The sequence below is a fragment of the Narcine bancroftii genome, chromosome 4 (genome assembly GCF_036971445.1).
Source record: "Narcine bancroftii isolate sNarBan1 chromosome 4, sNarBan1.hap1, whole genome shotgun sequence".
Taxonomy (NCBI): domain Eukaryota; kingdom Metazoa; phylum Chordata; class Chondrichthyes; order Torpediniformes; family Narcinidae; genus Narcine; species Narcine bancroftii.
The window spans coordinates 229,567,412-229,580,535 of record NC_091472.1 but is presented as its reverse complement, the minus strand read 5'-3'; the positions used below and the strand labels follow the sequence as shown (position 1 = coordinate 229,580,535).

The 13,124-nt window shown below is 39.0% G+C and overlaps 1 protein-coding gene across 6 annotated transcripts in view; it reads left to right on the top strand.

Annotated features, from left to right (window-relative positions):
- vps8 (VPS8 subunit of CORVET complex) overlaps positions 1 to 13,124 on the top strand; it is a 681,049-nt gene that overhangs the window by 65,846 nt on the left and 602,079 nt on the right. The window lies entirely within an intron of this gene.

The following is a 13,124-nucleotide window of genomic DNA, read 5'->3' as shown; positions in this document are numbered from 1 at the left end:
TTAGTTATACACACACTTGAGAACCATCCATTTAGCAATGTTTATTTATCTCTTCTGATGTTTTGTCCGATGGCTTTGTGTGAGGCAGGTTCCATGTTTGATTGACTTTTTTGAAGAGGTAACAAGATGAAGATGGTGGTGCCTTAGATGGTGTCCTCTTAGTAAGGCACTTAATAAGGTCACTCATGGTCTGCTGAAACAAAGAGTGCAGATCCATGATTAATTAGTGTGGATTCTGAATTGGGTGGCCCATTGAACACAGGGCAGTGTGAAAGGTGGCCCATTGAACACAGGGCAGTGTGAAAGGTGGCCCATTGAACACAGGGCAGTGTGAAAGGGTGCCATTCTAGCTGGACATTAGTGTTTCACATTCTGATTTGGATGAATAAATAGGCTAGTTGGGTAAATACGCTTACAGATAGCATGATGATCTGTGGTTGTGGACAGTGTCAAGGGTGTTCAAAGAATAAACAGATATAGTTCTGTTACAGATATGAGAAGAAAAATGGTAGATGGAGTTTAATCCAGAGAAGTATGAGGTGTTGCATTTTGGAAGGTCATCTGTAAAGGAGAACGTGTACAGTTAATGGGCTCTTCAAAGCATTGACATGCTGCGGGATCTAGGGGTTCAGGTCCATAGATCTTTGAAAGCAGCACACTTTGTATGGTTGACTTCATTGGGCAAGGTATTGAATACAAAAGGAAATCATGTTGCAGCTGTACAAAACTTTTGTTGGGCCACATTTGGACCATTATGTGGAATTCTGGTTAGGCATTGCAGGAGAATGTGAAAGCTTTGGATGAGATCTAACTGGATGCTGTATTGGAGGGTTCAGAGGGTATGAGCTACAAACTTGCATTGTTTTCTTTAGATCATTGGAGGTTGAGGGAAGAACTAACAAAAGTTTATAAAATTAAGATAAGTGTTATGAGTAGACAGAATCTTTTTCCCAAGGTAAAAATATCACCAATTGTAGGCGACTCCTACAAAGAAACACTCACAGTGTGGGAAGTTAAGCTCTGAGATTTATTGAGGCTGGAAAGGCTCCTTTTATTCAGTAGGAGTTCCTGCAGTTTGTTTGATTGGCTGACATCAGCTGCATGAATAACAATAGTGGGTGGGAACATTCTTGCATATGAAAATACCCTTCTTCTCCATCCTGTTATTGATCTGTTAGCTGGGCAGCTTGGCTAGTGCCATTTTAGGGCTGCTTGTCTTGTACTGCTCCAGTTTTCAACCGTGCCGATTCGGTGTGTTAAGGGACGTGTTACAGTGTTATGTGCCGGCTCAATCTCCGCGGTGGCAGGCCGCCACAATATTAGATATACATTTGAGGTGAGGGGACGAGAGATTTAAGATGTGCTAGGCTAGTTTATTGGAGAGAGATGTTGGAAAGTGCTGCTAGGAGCAGATACAATAGTAGCATAGATAGACATGAATTTGCATGGATTAAAAGGATGTGTATTAGGTGCAAGCAGGAAAGTTTTGTTGATCTTGGACATTGTGTTCAGTGCACACATTCTGGGCTGAAGGGTCTGTTCCAATACTGAACAGTTTCATTTGCTGTTTGATCGTCCAATTTCCCAATTCCAAATTGGTGACATTTCTTGAGATTTTAAATGCAAATTGTATAAGAATTTGAATGTTACCATGCAATTGTTAGAGAGCAACCTAACGATGACAAATCTGAATTTAAATGATCTCTCATTCACCAGTGTGCATTGAAGATGCGAATTAGTGTAAGAAAAATCGACTGTCAGCAATATTTAATTGAAAATCAATTTAGTTTATAATAATCATTGAGCAATTAATGATTGCAGACAAATTGAGTTAAAATGATTGAACAAATCCATCAAAATGCAAAGCCAATGCAGGGCATATGGAAGAGCAGAATTAAGTCACAATTAGTCAGTAAATAAGTAATGTTATAATGATAATGAGTTTATTTATCATATGCGTCACACAGTGAACATTTGCACTAAAATTCCCATTTGCTGTGGCCAAATAGGAACTTCATTAAAAAAGACAAGGATAGTATATGTAAACTGAATTGAAAAGAGAGAATAAATACAAGTGGTGATGAATAACAATGATAAATATCCACAGCTATCCAAATGTAAAAAAAGTTGCTTTACAATAGTGCAGCCTTTTCTTTTGTGGTATTGTTGCATACTTTCCTTTTTCGGGAGGGTGAGAGTGAGACTTCATGGTGTGCAGAAAGAAGTGAGTGGAGTGTATTCTTTATTTGTTTGTAAGCTGTAGTAAATCAGTGCCGTTACAGTATTGGATCAGTCCTTGATTCATGTAAGAAGGAGAGGTTTAAATGTCTAATTACTGTTTGAAAGAAACTATTCTTTTATTAATTTTTAAATTTAGACTTACATTGCAGTAACAGGGCATTTCAGCTCAGTAGTCCATGATGCTCAATTTACCTATAGCCCTGGTATGCTTCGAATGGTGGGAGAAAACTGGAGCCCCCAGGGAAAACCCACGCAGACACGGAGAGAACAGCATGGGATTAGAATCCCGATCGCTGGTGCCATAAAGGCATTGTGCCAACTGCTACGCCAACTGTGTTATGCCGTCGAAGACATACCAAATCACCTCTGGCTCCTTATAAAGTAGAGGTGCTTCCTTCATGGTTGCTTCAATGTGCTGGCTTTGGGAAGTTTCATCAGGTTTAATTACAAATGTATCTTAAAGTTCTGTGAGCTGGTTTTAACTGAAGAGGCCTGTGTCTTGCTGTGAAGACTTGGTTTTATGGATAGCAGCTATGCAGATACTCCAGATCTGCAGTTTTCGTATTCTCATTTATGATACTTATCAGCAGCAGTTATTGATCATTGAGTATTGATAATTATGGTTGGGGGACATTCACAGGCTGTGGGCTGCTGGACACGAGGTCAGAGCCAGGATTCAAGAGGGTGCTGAGGGCAAGAAGGGCTCCTTGGACACAGAAAGCTTCCTGATCATGTCGGAAGATTGGATCTGGAGGTTGAGTTGCCAATAGGTCAAACAGGAGTCTCTGCGACTGCAGAAGCTCTGTAGGCGAATTTACGGGAAATCAGTGACTCTGAAGGGGCACTCATTGCATCTCTTTCTCTCATACTGTGCTGGGCGACACTAATGGTGACTTTTTGACTGCCTTATGGCACACAGAGGGCAATTTCATGTAATATGTTCTGTACTATATGACAAAAATTGGAGGTGGTTGCAATGGTGGTCCCATGGATTATCTGTATGGGCGGGGGGCAATTGTTCCACATCTGGTCTGGACATCTTGCTGCTAGGAGGCAACTTTGCAATCACTGAGGTTCAGGAGGGAGCGAGAGGTTGGGTGTCTTCCAGCAGTTCCCTCCATTGCTGGCAACGTCCAGGTCAGTCGTTCTAACCAGTGACTTCAACCTCATCATCAAAGTGGATGGACCAGCTTCTCCAGACTTCTAATGGAGACGGTAAAGGACGCACAACTGTGCAGTACCTTCAGCAACCCTGCAGGTGGAGCGCAGCCACAGCCCACCTGGTCGAGATCAGATGGCTCAACCTGGTCCTGGTTAGACTTCATCATCATGTCAAAGGCTGTCATGGTCAGAACCACTGACGATCTGACAGTGATCTGGTGGGAAGCAACCAAGGAGAACATTGAGGTCCTTTATCCTCAAAGGGCAAGACAGAAACAGTGGTAACAGCCAACTCCAGACTGACATGCAGCAATTCCACCTTCTGCATTTGAGAGGGGTGGATGTGAGGGAGGAACTCTGAGACGTGAAGAGCTGGCAAATCTTGCTATTCACCTCAGAGTGTTCCAAGATTATCTTTCAATCCAGAGTCCACACAGTGGAGCAGGATGAGACATGGTCACACTTCTTCCAAAAGGTTCACAGAGGGAACTCTGTGATCCACACCCTTAAGGAAGAGGACAGATCAGTCACATCCTTGCAGATGGGCATCAGAGGATTGGCACATTCTTTTATGCTGGTCTGTATGATGCTAATGGCTACAGACAGAATGACCTCCCAAAACTTCCTGTCCTCTATCACGGAGGTCTTCGATGACAGCAAGCAGAAATGTCTGGATCAGCCAATTACTTTGGGGCTGCTGACGGACTCCATCCGTTCCTTTGGGTCGAGTAAGACATGGAAGCGATGACCTACTGGTTGATTTGTACACAGTTCTGTGGAAAGAACCTAGTCAGCAAGTGCGAGGTGCTCTCAGTACTATTCTATGTAGTGCAGGTGTGGCCCATTCCCCTGACAGTTACCAGAGCAGTTTATCGATTCATATTATGTGCCGCATCCTTGAGGTGTGCCTGTGTTGATTGTAAGGGAGAAGACATTGCTTTCAATTTGTATTGACTGTGGTCTTCTGATGAGGAAGTCAAGGATCCAGTTGCAGAGAGAGTTTCAGAAACCCAGGTTTTGAAGCTTGCTGACAGTACTGAGGGGATGATGTATTAACCTGAGCTGTACTTGATGGAAAGCCATCTGAAGTATGTATTGGTGATGTCCAAATGATCCAGGGCTGAATTGTGAGCCAGTGAGATTGTGGAGCAATTATAGCAATAGGTGAATTACAGTGGTCCAGATCTTTATGAGTTAATTCTGGCCTTAATCAACCTCTCAGAGCATTTTATCACAGTAGATTTGAGTGCTATTTGGCAATAGCCATTGAAGCAACTCACTTTGCTCTTCCTGGGCACCGGGTTGATTGATGTCCTTTTGAAGCAGGTGGCAATCTCTGACTGCAGTAATGAGAGACAGAAAACGTCTGTGAACACTGGCTGGTTGGTTGGCAGGCACAGATTTTCAGTACCCCTCCAGGGCCTAATGCCTTGCAAGCATCACCCTCTTGAAAGCTATTCTGACACTGCCGTAGAGACAGCTATCACAGGGTCGCCAGCTTAAAAGGTGTTCAGCTCATCAGGTAGTACAGCATCACGGCCATTTATGATAAGCTTTGCCTTGCCTGCAAGCTCTACCATAGCTGCGGAGTATGTGATTTCATTTCTAGTTTGACATGGAATTGCCTCTGCTGTTGAAGAAGCAAAGGCTGTCCCTGAACTTCCTGTAAAGGTCTGGATCAACAGACTTAAATGCCATCGATCTTATCCTGAGCAGTTTGTAAATTGTTTGATTCATCCACGCATTCTGGTTGAGGGACTCACAGTGTGGGCATGTGGGCAGACATTCATCCACGCAGGTCTTGAAGTTGGTGACAGCCATGGCATATTCATTCAGGTTTGAAGATGAGTCCTGGGGGGGCGGGGGGGGGGGTGTGGCAAGATGGCGTAGAGTCTAGACGTGCAATCTCGTCCTCTCTGGCCAGACTTTTAAATACCCGTTTTTTAACCCTTTGTTTCCAAGTTTAAATTTTTTAAATTTTAGTTTAAAGTATTAAGGAATTATTATGGCCACTAATGGTAAAAAGACTAAACCTCAAGTTCAAAAGAAGATACATTTTCAAAGTGCTGAAGATCTGGGGCCTAGATGACTTGAAACAGCCCCAGGCTCAATTTTTTCATTACCTAAATCCCAAAGATCGCCTGTGGAGGTTGAAAAGGAATTGCTTCAGGCAGCATTACAATCTGAAGAAATCGTTTTTCTTCGCGAATGGTTGAGAAAACAACAAGATGCGGGGGGAGACCAGCGGCGACTCCCTGAAGAAGTCAGGATGCCGTCGCTGGGATTCCAGACCCGCAGTAAAACTTTTAAAATGCCTTCTGTTGAATTGCAGCAGGAGCTGCAGTTACCTTGTTTTGCCACTATGTCAGAGAGAGCAGTGCTGAAATTTACTGATTCACAATGTATGCAATTGAATGCAGTTATTCAACCTATGTTGACATCTCTAATGAATGAGATGGTTCAAATGAATGCTGGTATAAGTTCAGAATTAAATATGGTTAAGACGCATGTGGATGCATCTTATGAAGAATTTTAAAAAATTCAGACTGCTTTTTTGGACTGTAAACAACAAGTGACTTCTAATACAGAAAAAGTGTTGAAGGTGGAAAATTCAGTCATAGAATTAGGAGATCATGAGAAGGAGCTAGAAAGAAAAATAGATTATTTGGAAAATCAAAGCAGAAGGAATAATGTGAAAATTGTTGGTTTGCCAGAAGGTATAGAAGGACAAGATCCTCTTCGTTTCTTTAAAGACTGGATTCCGTAAATATTAGGGCAAGAATTTTTCTATGGGGGATTGGCACTGGAAAGAGCCCATAGAGCTTTAAGAAGAATACCCTCAGCTGGTCAACCCCCAAGACCAGTAATAATTCGATGTCTGAGTTATTTGGATAGAGAAGCAATACTTCAACTTGCTGTACAAAATGCGAGACAACGACAACCCCATAATTGATTCAAAATAGTAGAGTCTTTTTTATAATCCTGATCTGAGTCAAGATGTCATTCAATGTCGACGTCGATTTAATCCAGTTAAAGAAGTTTTGTGGTGTAAAGGTTATAAGTCTACTTTTCATTACCCTGCAGTGTTGAAGGTCTTTTACGGAAACTATCAATTTCGGTTTTTTGAAACTAATTGTGAAGCAATGATTTTTGCTGACTCATTGCCAGATATAAGAGGACAAAGACCATTATCTCCTAAAGACCATTATCTCCTAAAGAAAAATTTGGTAGTTCTGGAAACAGAAGAAATGGCAGAAATTGGAAAAATGGGAATGGAAAGAATCCACCTCCTTCCGAAATGGGATCTTCGAGATTGGAGTCTTTTGGATGAAAAGAAGAATTTTCTTATTTTAGTTTTTATTTTGTTATTATGATACTTGGATGTTACTGATTGTTTGGCTGGAGAGGGGGAGATTTGTACTAAGTTCTTTACTAGTCATCAGCCACTGGTGGGTGATCCACACCCAATTTTTGTTTAGGGGATTACTACCTTTTGGTAGTTTTTTTTGGGGGGGGTTTATTTTTTTTAAGTATTTTTTTTTCTTAGTTTTTAATTTGTGATTTTTTTTATTGGAGGGCCTATATACATTGATTTGAGTTTTTATATAAATATATTATTGGTATTTAGTAATAATAGTAGATATGCCGTAGTTAAGGTTTGCTACTTTTAATGTTTGAGGATTAAATAGTATGATTAAACGTGAGCGAGTCTTGGCGTATATTAAGAAAATGAAAATTCATATTGCCTTTTTACAAGAAACACATTTGAATGTGAAGGAAAGTGTGAAATTAAAAAGGGATTAGGTTGGGCATGTATATTTTTTTTCATTTAATTCTAGAGCTAAAGGTGTAGCAATTTTGATACATAAAAATTTATCTTTTGAATTACAATCAATGGAGGAAAAAGCAGGATGTATTCTTAAATTGAATTGTAAGATTTTTAGTGAATTTTGCACTTTACTTAATATTTATGCTCCAAATGCAGATGATGAAGTATTTATTTTGGATGCATTTTTTTGTTTGGGTCAAGCTAATGATATTATTTTAGTTGGTGGTGATTTTAATTGTGTTTTGGAACCTTTATTAGATAAATCTCCGAAGAAAGTTAAAAAATCCAAGATGGCAATCCAGGTCCAAGCGTTGATGAAAGATCTTAATTTAGTAGATATTTGGAGATGTTAATCCGACAGAGAAAGATTTTTCCTTTTATTCATCTAGACATGAATCGTTTTCAAGGATTGACTTCTTTTTAGTATCGGCACATTTACAAGGGAAAATACAACAAGTGGAATATAAAAGTAGGGTGATTTCAGATCATTCTCTGTTATATTTTACATATGAAACTTCTGAGAAAATTCAAATAGCTTACCATTGGAGATTTAATACAATGTTGTTAAAAAATACGGAATTTATTGATTTTTTGAAAAAACTTCTAAATCTGCTCAAAGTAAATTTGTATTATGGGATGCTATGAAAGCCTTTTTGAGAGGACAAATAATTAGTTATACTTCTAAAATAAAAAAGAATCGATTAAATCAGAGTCTTGAATTAGAGAAACAGATCGATGAGTTAGAAAAGGAATTTCAGAAAGATGCTACAGAAGATCAGAAAATAGAATTATCTAGGCTGAAATTTAAATATAATACCTTGCAATCTTATCAATTTGAATGTGTGATTAATAGGACTAAACAACGGTATTACGAATGGGGAGAGAAAGCACACAAGGTATTGGCGTGGCAATTAAAGAAAGAACAGATATTGAGGACCATTAATGCTGTTAGATGGAATTCTCTTATTACTTATAAACTTCATGAGATTAATCATGAATTTTATTCATTTTATAAAAAGTTATATACATCTGAAGGAAAACAAGAAACTGGATAGATTGATTTTTTAAAATCACATTTGAATTTACCGATATTAGAGGATGGAGATATACATGAGTTAGAAGAACCATTTACTGATTCGAAAATTAAAATGACTATGCTGGAAATGTCAAATGCTAAATCGCCTGGCGATGATGGATTTTCATTTGAATTTTATAAAATTTTTTATGATGATTTATCTACAGTGTTTGGGGATGTATTATGTCAAGTTGGAGAACACTATGATTTACCTGAGTCTTGTTCTAGTGGTTTAATTACACAGTAATTCCAAAAAAAGATAGAGATCTTTTGAAGGTATCTTCATATAGACCAATTTTGTTGTTAAATGTAGATTATAAAATAATAGCAAATGTATTAGTGAATAGATTGGCTAATTTTTTACAGAAGTTGATTCATATTGATCAAACAGGTTTTATAAAGAATAGATATGCTTCAGATAATATTTTGCGAGTGATTAGTTTGATTAATAGATTTCGACAATCTTTAGATCACACATGTCAAACTCTGGCCTGCGGGCCAAATTTGGCCTGCGATATAATTATATTTGGCCCGCAAGATCATTTCAAAAATGTATTAGAGGTGGCCCGCCCTGCAGCGAGAGCTGATGCTGTTTTTTGGTAATGTCACCCCCACCATCCTCCCCCTTCATTGCACATCCTTCCCCATTGTAACACAAGAAATTGTAACACGAGAAGTCTGTCGATGTCATCAGCCAGCAAGCCAGTTGGAAGGCTCCCCGCACAACCAGTCACTTCTCCCACCTGTCGAGCGGTGCGGCGGATTGGCGAGCGCCTGTGATTTCCTGTCGGCGCGACGGACATGGCAGGCTGCGCATGGCCCCCGGGCAGAGCGAGCCCCGCGCAACTGGCACCGGACGGCCCTTCCACAGCGCGAGCGCACTTCTCCCGGTCGCCACGGCCTTCAGCGCTTGCACCCGCGCGGACCCCAGGGACGGCTGGTTCGGCCCTGCACGTGAAGAGAGAGATGGTGGCTGTCCGCAAAGGCTGATCGGCAGTGCGCTGGGCCTGAGTGGGTGGGTATACAGGGGTGGGCAGAGGGTGTAGGTGAGGAGTAATGGGCAGGGAAAGTTGTGGTAGTGCGAGGGGCAGTTGGAGGGAGGGATGAGTAGAAGGAGGGGTGGATAGGGAAGAGGTAAAAGGGGAGGGGCAGGGTGAGTAGGGGAGGGGTGATTAGAGGGTGAGAGACGGGTAGAGGGAGGAACAGGTTGAGGGGAGAGGCAGTAGAGGGGCATGTATAGGATGGGGTGGGTAGAGGCAGAGCGAGTGGAGTGAGGGGTGAGTAGAGGTTGGGTAAAGGACTGGTCAGGTAGAGAGATGGTGGGTCGAGGGTGAATAGAGACCTAGAGCCTGAGGAGTGAGCAGGAAATGCTGAGTCCTGATGCAGGCCAAAATGGACACAGCCTGTGAATGCTGACTACATCTCCACAGGGACCAAATAGGTTTCCCTCAGGTCAAGGAAAGGGTGAACTTGAGCTACCTACTCCTGACCTGTAACATTATCCTCCTAAAGTTATATCCTAAAGTTTAACATAACATATGTTGAAAGAAGAGAAAACATACAGATGTTGTTGAAAATTTTCAATAAATATTTAGTTCGGCCCTCGACTTAGTCCAAGTTTTTAATTTTGGCCCTCCGTGAATTTGAGTTTGACACCCCTGCTTTAGATCATCTGATGGTGATAACCTGAGATGCAGAAAAAGCATTTGATAGAGTTGAATGGAATTTTTTGTTTAAAGTTTTGGAGAAATTTAAGTATGGTCCTTCTTTTATTGGTTGGATTAGGGCTCGAAATAGTAAACCGGTAGCTAGAGTATTGACGAATAGTTTGATTTCGGAATCTTTTAAGTTAACTCCATCAACTCGTCAAGGTTGTCCTTTATCACCAGCTTTGTTTGCGTTATTGATTGAACCTTTAGCACAGTTGATAAGAAAAAATACACAGATACAAGGTATGAAAGTTTTAGATGAGGAGTATAAAATTAATTTATTTGCTGATGACGTATTGGTGTATTTAACAAACTCAGCTCAGTCAATTTTGCATTTGATGGAATGTTTAATATAATATGGATGTCTTTCTGGATATAAAGTTAATTGGGAAAAAAGTGAAATATTACCGGTAAGTGAAGGAGGTTATTCAGTTTATAAGAATATTATTAATTTGAATTCAATCTTTATATAAATTATGCTCTGTTAATGAAAAAACATTAAAACTGATTTGATTAAATGGAAAGATTTACCTATTAATTTAATGGGAAGGATAAATACAATTAAGATGAATATCTTTCTGCGAATACAATCTTTGTTTCAATCTGTTTCTTATTTACTTGATAAAATTTTTTTTTGAAATTTTATGGAGGGGTAAATTTTCGAGAATAGCTTTGAATAAATTAACTTGGAAATATGAGTTAGGGGTATTAAGTTTACCACATTTTCAAAATTATTATGAGGCAACCCAACTTAAATTTATTAGTTCATTGATGGATTTGGTACGGCCTCCTAGTTGGACTAAAATTGAGATGGCAAGTATTTCAGAATTTGAAATACATCAATTTTTGTTTAGGTGGAATATGAATTTGTTACAACAATATAATCTGCCTATACTAAAACATTTAATGAAGTTATGGATAAAGAAAAATAAAATTATAGGTTCTAGGGTTAAATTATTGGCTTTGACTCCGTTGTATAATAATCAACTTATTTCTTTTTAAATACATAATCAAAGTTTATTGTATTGGAGATTTAAAGGTGTGAAAAGTTTGGGAGATTGTTTTAAAGAGGGTAAGTTTTTAACTTTTAATCAGATGAGGGAAGATTTTGGTATTGATAAGAATTCTTTATTTCTTTATTATCAAATTCGATCTTTGGTAAAATGTTTGGTAGAGATATGATTTTGCCTAAAATGACTAAATTTGAGACTTCTCTTACGAAGGTACCAGAGAAGGGTTATATTTCATTTATGTATCAAATATTACAGGATAGTATGGATATAAAGGGTTGTCATAGATCTAAAATTAAATGGGAAGTGGATATTGGTTTTACTTTTTCTGAAGAGGATTGGTTAGATATTTGTTATGATAGTGTAACTAGATTGATAAATACACATTATGCAATAATTAATTACAATTTTTTACATCAATTATATTTGACACCTGAAAAATTAAAAAAATATGGTTTTAATGAATCAGATTTGTGTTTTAGATGTGGTGATATGGTTGGAATTTTTTTTCATGCTGTTTGGTTATGTATACATATACAATCTTTTTGAAAGAAAATTCAATCGTTTTTAGAATACCTGTATAAGATTAAAATAATTTTAGATCCAACAGTATCTTTATTGGGTAGTTTTCAACCTCTGAAAGGCTTGGGATTAGATAAGTTGCAGCTTGCTTTTGTATACTTAGCTTTATCTGTAGTGCAAAAATATATTGCTAATATGATTGATATTAATAGATGGCATAATGAGATGAAATATTGTTTAATAATGGAAAAAATTATGTATGTTTCACATGATAATTATATATTTTTTATTAATAAGTGGCTGTTATACTCAGAATATTTACATTTCAATTTATATTGATTAGATTTTTAGATGTATATTTAACTTTTTTTAATATTCTTTCTTTTTTCTTTTTATGGCTCTCCTTAGGAGAGTTGGTTGGGGGGGGGTTCTTTTCTTTTTTTTCTATTTCTATTAAAAAAAACATTCATATTCATGTTTAATTGCTGTATATGTCATATATTATTTGTTTTTTGAACGAATAAATAAAGTTTAAAAAAAAAGATGAGTCCTTGAATATGGTCCAGTCCACTGTTTCAAAGCAGTTCTGTCCGGTGCCTGCTTCACCATTGGTACTGTAGAGACCTTTTCTCTTCTGAATCTCAGTATGTTTAACTTAGATTATTGACACTCATTTTGTTCTCTGTTCCACAACATAATCCAGCAATAGGTTCAGTTTAATGTTGTTTATTTATGTCAATACAATTTCAAACTCCGCTGCATTTCACTTTTGATAGTATACAATTTCTTCAGTTGTAGAAACATTGATAACTTGAAATAGTTAAGATAGTTTGAGACATTTGAAATACCGTAGCTTGAGCTTCAGTTCAACATACATTATCAAAACATGTCCTGACCGACCTTCAAACAAAACTTCTTGCTTGATCCATAGCAACAAACTGACTGACCCCTGCCCCTCACGTTCTCAAAAACACAAATACTCTATGATCTTCACAGAATTGGTTAAAAATTCTAAACAAGCAGCACCGTAAAAATTTCTCCTTTCTTCTTTTCTTTGGCTTGGCTTCGCGGACGAAGATTTATGGAAGGGTAAAGTCCACGTCAGCTGAGGCTCGTTTGTGGCTGACAAGTCCGATGCGGGACAGGCAGACACGGTTGCAGCGGTTGCAAGGGGAAATTGGTTGGTTGGGGTTGGGTGTTGGGTTTTTCCTCCTTTGTCTTTTGACAGTGAGGTGGGCTCTGTGGCCTTCTTCAAAGGAGGTTGCTGCCCGCCGAACTGTGAGGCGCCAAGATGCACGGTTTGAGGCGATATCAGCCCACTGGCGGTGGACAATGTGGCAGGCACCAAGAGCTTTCTTTAGGCAGTCCTTGTACCTCTTCTTTGGTGCACCTCTGTCTCGGTGGCCAGTGGAGAGCTCGCCATATAACACGACCTTGGGAAGGCGATGGTCCTCCATTCTGGAGACGTGACCTACCCAGCGCAGTTTGATCTTCAGCAACATGGATTTGATGCTGTCGGCCTCTGCCATCTCGAGTACTTTGATGTTGGAGATGAAGTCGCTCCAATGAATGTTGAG